The sequence below is a fragment of the Procambarus clarkii genome, chromosome 21 (assembly GCF_040958095.1).
Source record: "Procambarus clarkii isolate CNS0578487 chromosome 21, FALCON_Pclarkii_2.0, whole genome shotgun sequence".
Taxonomy (NCBI): Eukaryota; Metazoa; Arthropoda; class Malacostraca; order Decapoda; family Cambaridae; genus Procambarus; species Procambarus clarkii.
The window spans coordinates 11,358,601-11,368,761 of record NC_091170.1 but is presented as its reverse complement, the minus strand read 5'-3'; positions in this window follow the sequence as shown (position 1 = coordinate 11,368,761).

The window sequence follows — 10,161 nt, the reverse complement described above, 5'->3', positions numbered from 1 at the left end:
ACAACTGAGTAAAAGAACATGGAGAAACTACAGAAATAACAGAACACCAGAGAGCAGGGAGAGATACCAGAGGGCCAGAAATGAGTACATCAGAGTGAGGAGGGAAGCAGAGAGACAGTTTGAAAATGACATTGCGAGTAAAGCCAAGACCCAACCAAAGCTGCTCCACAGCCACATCAGGAGGAAAACAGCAGTGAAGGAACAAGTGATGAAGCTGCGGGAAGAGGAGAACAGATACACAGAGAATGACAAGGAGGTGTGTGAAGAACTCAACAAGAGATTCCAGGAGGTCTTCACAATAGAACAAGGAGAAGCCCCTGCACTAAATGAGGAGGAGGCAAACCAAGCAACCTTGGAGGAACTTGACCTCACCAGTGATGAGGTCAAAAGGTGTCTGCTGGAGCTGGATGTGACAAAGGCTGTTGGGCCTGATAGAATCTCACCATGGATACTAAAGGAAGGTGCAGAAGCACTAAGTGTGCCACTCTCTATGGTGTATAACAAGTCACTGGAAACAGGAGACTTACCAGAAAGTTGGAAGACAGCCAACGTGGTCCCAATATACAAAAAGGGTGACAGGCAAGAGGCACTGAATTACAGGCCCGTTTCCTTAACTTGTATACCATGCAAGGTGCTGGAGAAGATCGTGAGGAAAAGGCTCGTAGAGCATCTGCAGGGAAATAACTTTGTAACGCACCACCAACATGGGTTCAGAGATGGTAAATCGTGCCTCACAGGTTTAATAGAATTTTATGACCAGGCAACGAAAATTAGGCAGGAAAGAGAAGGGTGGGCTGACTGCATTTTCCTGGATTGCCAAAAAGCCATTGACACAGTACCCCATAAAAGGCTGTTAAAAAAGTTGGAGCAACAGGCATGAGTAAAAGGGAAGGTGCTCCAGTGGATAAGGGAGTACTTAAGCAACAGGAAACAGCGAGTAACGGTGAGGGGGGAGACATCAGAGTGGCGAGATGTCACCAGCGGAGTCTCACAGGGCTCAGTACTTGGATCCATCCTGTTTCTAATATATGTGAACGATCTTCCAGAGGGTATAGACGAATTCCTCTCGATGTTTGCTGATGATGCAAAAATTATGAGAAGAATCAAGACGGATGAAGATAGACAGACACTACAGGATGACCTGGATAAACTGGAGGAATGGTCTAGAAAATGGCTGCTAAAGTTCAACTCGGGAAAGTGTAAGGTGATGAAATTAGGCGAAGGGAGCAGGAGGCTGAACACAAGGTATCATCTGGGAGGGGAAATCCTGCAAGAGTCAAATAGAGAGAAGGATCTGGGGGTTGATATCACACCGAACCTGTCCCCAGAGGCCCACATCAAAAGAATATCATCAGCGCCATATGCTAGACTGGCCAACATAGGAACTGCCTTCAGAAACTTGTGTAAGGAATCTTTCAGAACCCTGTATACCACTTATGTAAAACCAATCCTGGAGTATGCAGCTCCAGCCTGGAGTCCATACCTAGTTAAACACAAGACAACGCTAGAGAAGATTCAGCGGTAGGCCACCAGGCTCGTCCCGGAACTGAGAGGATTGAGCTACGAGGAAAGGCTAAAAGAGCTGAACCTCACATCCCTGGAAAACAGAAGAGTAAGGGGAGACATGATAACCACCTACAAAATTCTCAGGGCAATTGACAGGGTGGCTAAAGACAAACTCTTCAGCACGGATGGGACACGAACAAGGGGACACAGGTGGAAACTTAGTACCCAGATGAGCCACAGAAACGTTAGAAAGAATTTTTTCAGTGTCAGAGTAGTTAATAAATGGAATGCACTAGGAAGTGATGTGGTGGAGGCTGACTCCATACACAGTTTCAAATGTAGATATGATAGAGCCCAGTAGGCTCAGAAATCTGTACACCAGTTGATTGACAGTTGAGAGGCGGGACCAAAGAGCCAAAGCTCAACCCCCGCAAGCACAATTAGGTGCGTACAATTAGGTGAGTACACACACTCACACACACACACTCACACACTCACTCACACACTTGAGTGTGAGTGAGTGAGTGAGTTGGTGGTAATAGTCTTGTGGATGAGAATGCCACAATAAAAGCAACATTTGCGGAAATACTAAAAAAAAATAACTCTGAAGTAATGACTGCAGTGATGGAGGTGGCCATGAAAGCAGCCACCTCGCAGGAGGCGGCACGCTCCACTAGCCAACTGATGGAAAGGAACAGATCAGTGGTTGCTGTGGGTATTAAAGAGCAGGAAGGATCTAATAGGACAGAGTGGAATGACAAGGACAAAGCAGCAGTGAATGAAGTACTAAAGGCACTAGACATGGAAGGGGCTGAGCATAGCATTGAGAAGGTTTTCAGGCTAGGCTGGTACAACAAAGACCGAGACCGAATGATAAAGATAGTGTTTGCAAACGAGAACACAAAGGAGAAGATCCTATCAAGGAAGAGCTCCCTGAAAAACGTGGGAAAATTCAAAAATGTATTCCTCCAGAGAGACATGACAAGGGAGGAGAGAGCCGTGGCGGCAGAAGCAAGGAAGAGGCGCAGGGCGAGAGGGGAAAACCAGGAAGTCACAGCTCCCAACACAACACCCCCAGAGGCGAGGGGGGAACCCACAACCAGCTACCCAGTAACACCAGAAGGGAGGACAACCCCGCCTCCCTCCTCTGCATAGAAAACCCCCCTACCCCAAACCCTCCCTGCCCCCACTCAAATGTTCAGCCAAATCTCCCTCCCCCCACACCCAATCCCCACCCTTCTACCCCTCCCCTCCTCCCGAGTCCTCCCTCCCCCCCTTTCCTTCCCGTCCTCCCTCCCCTTTCACCCCATACCCTCCCTGTCCCTCCCCTTTCACTGGATCCCCCGCCCCCTCATCCCAGTATCCTCTGAGACCCTGTTATCCACCTCACAGGTCCTCACACCCATGGAACAGCCTCCCCCACCAGCAGAACACTCACTAAGGAGGCGATTTGAGAAGGGACAGAAGAAAGTGAGCCTCAAAGCGATGTACACTAACATAGATGGAATTACAAATAAAGCAAATGAGCTTGGAGAACTGGTACTAGAGGAAAACCCAGACATAATAGCCCTCACAGAAACAAAGATCACGAAAACGATAACAAATGCAGTGTTCCCACAGGACTATTATGTTATGAGGAAAGAGAGGGAAGGAAGAGGTGGAGGTGGTATAGCTCTGCTGGTAAGAAAAGGCTGGGATTTTAAGGAGATGGATATTCAGGGCTGTGAAGGTTTCAGTGACTACATAGCAGGTACTGTAACAAATGGAGGGAAAAAAATTATAGTCGCAGTCATATATAATCCACCACCAAATGACAGAAGACCTAGACAGGAATATGATAGAAACAACATCGCCACCATTAACATAATAGAAAGAGGAGCTTCTGTTGCTAGCAGGAATGGATCTGGACTACTAATTATGGGAGACTTCAACCATGGGAAGATAGATTGGAAGAACAGAGACCCATATGGAGGACCAGAAACATGGAGAGCTAAGCTGCTGGACGTGGCAACAAGAAACTTTCTAAGCCAGCACACCAAAGAACCAACAAGAATGAGAGGAGAAGATGAACCAGCAATGCTTGATTTGATATTTACCCTAAATGAATGGGATATAAGGGAAGTTAAGATGGAAGCGCCCTTGGGAATGAGTGACCACAGTGTATTGAACTTTGAGTACCTGGTAGAGCTAGGACTTATCTCCCCCCAAAAAGAACTAGGAATCAAAAGGCTGGCATACCGAAAGGGGAACTATGAACAGATGAGAAGTTTCCTAAGTGAAATACCTTGGGACACAGACCTCAGAGACAAGTCTGTACAGGGTATGATGGACTATGTTACCCAAAAGTGTCAGGAGGCAGTAAACAGATTCATCCCGGCCCAAAGGGAAAAATCCGAGAAGCAACAGAAGAATCCATGGTATAATAGGGCATGTATGGAAGCGAAGAAACTGAACAAAAAGGCGTGGAGGAACTTCCGGAATAACAGAACACCAGAAAGCAGAGAGAGATACCAGAGAACCAGGAATGAGTACGCCAGGATGAGAAGAGAAGCAGAGAAAAATTTTGAAAATGATATAGCAAACAAAGCCAAGACCGAACCAAAGCTACTTCTCAGTCACATCAGAAGGAAAACAACAGTGAAAGAACATGTATTGAAACTTAGAACAGGCGAGGACAGGTATACAGAGAATGACAGAGAGGTGTGTGAGGAACTCAACAAGAGGTTCCAGGAGGTCTTCACAATAGAACAGGGTGAGGTCACTGTGCTAGGAGAAAGGGAGATAAACCAGGCAGCCTTGGAGGAGTTCGAAATTACGAGGGAGGAGGTCAAGAGACACCTGCTGGATCTGGATGTTAGAAAGGCTGTTGGTCCAGATGGGATCTCACCATGGGTACTGAAAGAGTGTGCAGAGGCACTTTGCTTGCCACTCTCCATAGTGTATAGTAAGTCACTAGAGACGGGAGACCTACCAGAAATATGGAAGACGGTGAATGTGGTCCCAATATACAAAAAGGGCGCCAGACAAGAGGCACTGAACTACAGGCCAGTGTCCTTGACTTGTATACCATGCAAGGTGATGGAGAAGATCGTGAGAAAAAACCTGGTAACACATCTGGAGAGAAGGGACTTCGTGACAAATCGCCAACATGGGTTCAGGGAGGGTAAATCTTGCCTTACAGGCTTGATAGAATTCTAGGATCAGGTGACACAGATTAAGCAAGAAAGAGAGGGCTGGGCGGACTGCATTTTCTTGGATTGTCGGAAAGCCTTTGACACAGTACCGCATAAGAGGCTGGAACATAAGCTGGAGAGACAGGCAGGTGTAGCTGGTAAGGTGCTCCAGTGGATAAGGGAGTATCTAAGCAATAGGAAGCAGAGAGTTACGGTGAGGGGTGAGACCTCCGATTGGCGTGAAGTCACCAGTGGAGTCCCACAGGGCTCTGTACTCGGTCCTATCTTGTTTCTGATATATGTAAATGATCTCCCGGAGGGTATCGATTCATTTCTCTCAAAGTTTGCGGACGATGCCAAAATTATGAGAAGGATTAAAACAGAAGAGGACTGTTTGAGGCTTCAAGAAGACTTAGACAAGCTGAAGGAATGGTCGAACAAATTGTTGTTAGAGTTTAACCCAACCAAATGTAATGTAATGAAGATAGGTGTAGGGAGCAGGAGGCCAGATACAAGGTATCATCTGAGAGAGGAAATTCTTCAGGAGTCAGAGAAGGAAAAAGACTTGAGGGTTGATATCACACCAGACCTGTCTCCTGCAGCACATATCAAGCGGATAACATCAGCGGCATATGCCAGGCTGGCCAACATACGAACGGCATTCATCAACTTGTGTAAAGAATCATTCAGAACTTTGTATACCACATATATCAGGCCAATCCTGAAGTGCGCAGCCCCAGCATGGAGTCCATATCTAGTCAAGGATAAGACTAAACTGGAAAAGGTTCAAAGGTTTGCCACCAGACTAGTACCCGAGCTGAGAGGTATGATCTACGAGGAGAGACTACGGGAATTAAACCTCTCTTCGCTGGAAGACAGAAGAGTTTGGGGGGACATGATCACCACATTCAAGATTCTGAAGGGAATTGATAGGGTAGATAAAGACAGTCTATTTAACACAAGGGGGACACGCACAAGGGGACACAGGAGAAAACTGAGTGCCCAAATGAGCCACAGAGATATTAGAAAGAACTTTTTTAGTGTCAGAGTGGTTGACAAATGGAATGCATTAGGGGTGATGTGGTGGAGGCTGACTCCATAAACAGTTTCAAGTGTAGATATGATAGAGCCCAATAGGCTCAGGAATCTGTATACCTGTTGATTGATGGTTGAGAGGCTGGACCAAAGATCCAGAGCTGAACCCCCGCAAACACAACTAGGTGAGTACACATATACACACACACACCTGTTGATTGACGGTTGAGAGGCTGGACCAAAGAGCCAGAGCTCAACTCCCGCAAGCACAATTAGGTGAGTACACACACACCTGCTGATTGACGGTTGAGAGGCGGGACCAAAGAGCCAGAGCTCAACCCCCGCAAGCACAACTAGGTGAGTACAACTAGGTGAGTACACAGGGAGGGAGGGTCGCTGGAGTAACGCGCTACAATAAACGCCAATATTTTTGGGGTAATTAAGGCTACAGCGACAGATCACAGATCTAGGGGTATCACAAAGCATATAACCGCAGCGAATAGGAAAGAAGAAATACAGTGCTATCACTAGAACTTTGTGTTAAACAGTGAATTCACCAGACAGGCCACGTGGGAGGGACCACGAGGCTTTGTTTACATATTGGGTCAAGTGATCAGTGGTACAGTGAATTAGTGAACTGTAACACAACACACACACCGATACAGTGACTGACTCCAGAGATTGGTGTTAGATAGAGAAGAACCGCCATCATCAATCTACTAGAACTTAGTGAATCACCATGTGGGAGGCAACGAACGGAACACTCCGTCATCCATACATCGTCATTACTCATCTAGTTGTGTGAGTGGGAGGTTGACAGGTAGGTACACCTCTCTGGTCAATTTTTCAGGTGTACAGAGTGAGGTACAATATTATCAGAATTCTTGTTCAGTATATAATATACATTTAAAATATCAAAGTGGCTCATTTGGGTAGAGGTTGACATTTTACGGGACCCCCATAACACACGCACGCGCACACACGCATGCACACGCAAAAACAAACACACACACACACACACACACACACACGCACATGCACGCACACACACATACGTCCAGTCAGGCTAGAAGGGATTAACACCTTTCGTGGAAAGGGGATAAAACCTCACTCATAATCCACCCCCTCTCTTACCTGCCATAATCTGAAGACAACACCTCACCCACCTCCTCTTAACCCCCATCACATGCACACACACACACACACACACACACACACACACACACACACACACACACACACACACACACACACACACACACACACACACACACACACACACACACACACACAGCAGAGAGACAAGGACAAAAACATGATTAAAGAGATCCTTAAAGAGGTAAGGATGGAGGGAGCTGAGCGAAATGTTGAAAAGGTTTTCAGGCTTGGAAAGTACAACATGGACAGAGACCGAATGATAAAGGTGGTTTTCATGGGCGAAATTGCGAAAGAGGAACTGTTAGCAAGGAAGTGTTGTCTAAAAGGTGTAGAGAAGTTCAAGAAAATATTCCTGCAGAGGGATATGACAAGGGAAGAGAGAATACGGACAGCAGACGCGAGGAAGGAGCGCAGGGAGAGAGAAGGAAATCAGAGTACCACAACCCAGAGCCCTACAATCCCAGAGGGAAGTGGAGAATCCTCCTCAAACAGTGCAACAACCACAGGGATTGGGGCACCACCCCCACATTCTACCCAACAGACACCCAACCTGCCCCATCCCCTGTCAGCCCCCCACTAAGTACCCACCTAGGGCACCTTCCCCCCACCCACCCCCCTCCCCCCACTCACCCCCCTTCTCCCCCTCACCCCTCTCCCCAGGACCTCCCTTCTCCCCCATCCCCCATGCCCTCCCTTCTCCCACATGCCTTCCCGTCTCTCCCACCCCCATGCCCTCCCTTCCCCCCTCCCCCCTAAGCCCCCCACTCTCCCCCACCCCACCTAAGTCTTCCCCTCTCCCCCACTCCCCTAAACCCTCCCCTCTTCCTCACCCACCTCAGCCCTCCCTTTTTCCCCCACGCCCCCCAAGCCCTCCACCCTTTTCTCTCCCCCAAGCCCCCCCATCTCCCCTATCCCCCACAGCCTCTCCTCCCCCCATGCTTCCCCAACCCTCCCTCTCTTACCCACCCCCTGTACCCTCCCCCTCTTATCCACCCCCTGTACCCTCCCCCTCTTATCCACCCCCTGTACCCTCCCCCTCTCCCCCACCACCCCAAGCCCTCCCTCCTCCACCAATCCCCCCGTGCCCGGTCCCCCCAGCTCCCACTCACCCCAGATCCCAAAGGTTCCCCCCAGAAAAGAAGCAGAAGAGAGTCAGTTTCAGGGTGATGTACTCGAACATAGATGGGATCACAAGCAAGACAAGTGAACTAAGGGAAAGAGCACAAGAAGTTAACCCAGATGTAATCGGACTCACTGAAACAAAACTCTCTGGAATCATAACGAATGCCGTGTTTCCCCAGGAGTACACAGTAATAAGGAAAGAGAGGGAAGGTAGGGGAGGAGGCGGAGTGGCCCTACTCATGAGAAGGGAATGGAGTTTTAAGGAGATGGCCATCCCGGGCTGTGAGGAGTTCAGAGACAACATAGCAGGCACCATAACAATGGGAGGACCAAGAATAGTAGTAGCAGTAATATACAACCCTCCACCAAATGACAGGAGACCCAGTCAAGAGTATGAAAACAACAACAAGGCAGTTGACACTATAATTGAGAGGGCAGCCTCTGCTGCCTGTAGAAATAGATCCCACTTGCTCATCTGCTCATCATGGGCGACTTCAATCACGGAAAGATTGACTGGGAGAACAAGGAACCCCATGGAGGCGAGGATACGTGGAGAGCCAAACTATTGGAGGTGGTGACAAGCAACTTTTTAACCCAGCATGTCGGAGAACCCACAAGGATGAGAGGCAATGACGAACCAGCGAGACTCGACCTAGTCTTCACTCTGAACGACTCCGACATAAGAGAAATCGGTTTTGAGGACCCAGTAGGAATGAGCGACCACAGTGTACTGGTGTTTGAGTACTTGATTGAAGAAGGGTTATTGAACTCGAGGAGGGATACCGAAACCAAAAGGTTAGCATACCGAAAGGGAAACTATGAGGGGATAAGAAAATTCCTAACAGATATAGCATGGGAAACAGAGCTCAGGGGAAAGACGGCCCAAGATATGATGGATTACATCACGCAGAAGTGCAAGGACGCAGCAAACAAGTTTGTCCCAGTCCAAAAGGAAAACAGAGAAATGAAGATGAGAAACCCATGGTTTAATCAGAGATGTAGGCTAGCTAAGCAGCAAAGTAAAAGGGCATGGAGAAACTATAGCAATAACAGGACACTGGAGAGCAGAAAAAGATACCAGAATGCCAGGAATGAATATGTCAGGATGAAAAGAGAGGCAGAAAGACAATACGAAAATGACATCGCAAGCAAGGCAAAGACTCAGCCTAAATTGTTGCATAGCCACATTAGGAGAAAAACAACAGTAAAGGAACAGGTTATGAGATTAAGGATAGGGGCGGAAGGATTCACTACAAATGACAAGGAAGTGTGTGAGAAATTGAATAAGAAATTCCAGGAGGTCTTCACCTTATAGCAAGGAGAAATTCCAGAGGTAAGTGAGGGAATAGCTAACCAGGAACCACTGGAAGAGTTTGAGATTACCAGTGGGGAAGTAAGGAAGTGTTTACTAGAGTTGGACGTGACGAAGGCTATAGGCCCAGATGGAATCTCCCCTTGGGTTCTAAAGGAAGGAGCAAGAGAACTGTGCCTACCACTCTCCATAGTATATAACAAATCACTGGCAACAGGGGAACTGCCAGATATTTGGAAAGCAGCTAACGTAGTCCCGATATACAAGAAAGGGGATAGACAGGAGGCACTGAACTATAGGCCAGTGTCCCTAACTTGCATACCATGCAAGCTGATGGAGAAGATTGTGCGAAAAAAACTAGTGGAGCATCTGGAGCGAAGGAACTTTGTAACACAGCATCAACATGGGTTCAGGGATGGCAGGTCCTGCCTCACAGGGTTACTTGAATTCTACGACCAGGCAACAAAAATAAGGCAAGAAAGAGAAGGGTGGGCAGACTGCATATTTTTGGATTGTCAGAAAGCCTTTGATACAGTGCCACACAAGAGGCTAGTGCGAAAGTTGGAGATGCAGACTGGAGTGAGAGGGAAGGTACTCCGGTGGATAGAGGAGTACCTAAGCAACAGGAGACAACGAGTCTGTGTGAGGGATGAGGTCTCAGATTGGCGAGACGTCACAAGTGGAGTCCCGCAGGGGTCAGTCCTTGGACCTATACTGTTTCTGGTATATGTAAATGATCTCCCAGAGGGTATAGATTCGTTCCTCCCAATGTTTGCCGACGATGCAAAAATTATGAGGAGGATTGAAACAGAGGATGATAGTAGGAGGCTACAAGATGACCTGGATAGACTGAGT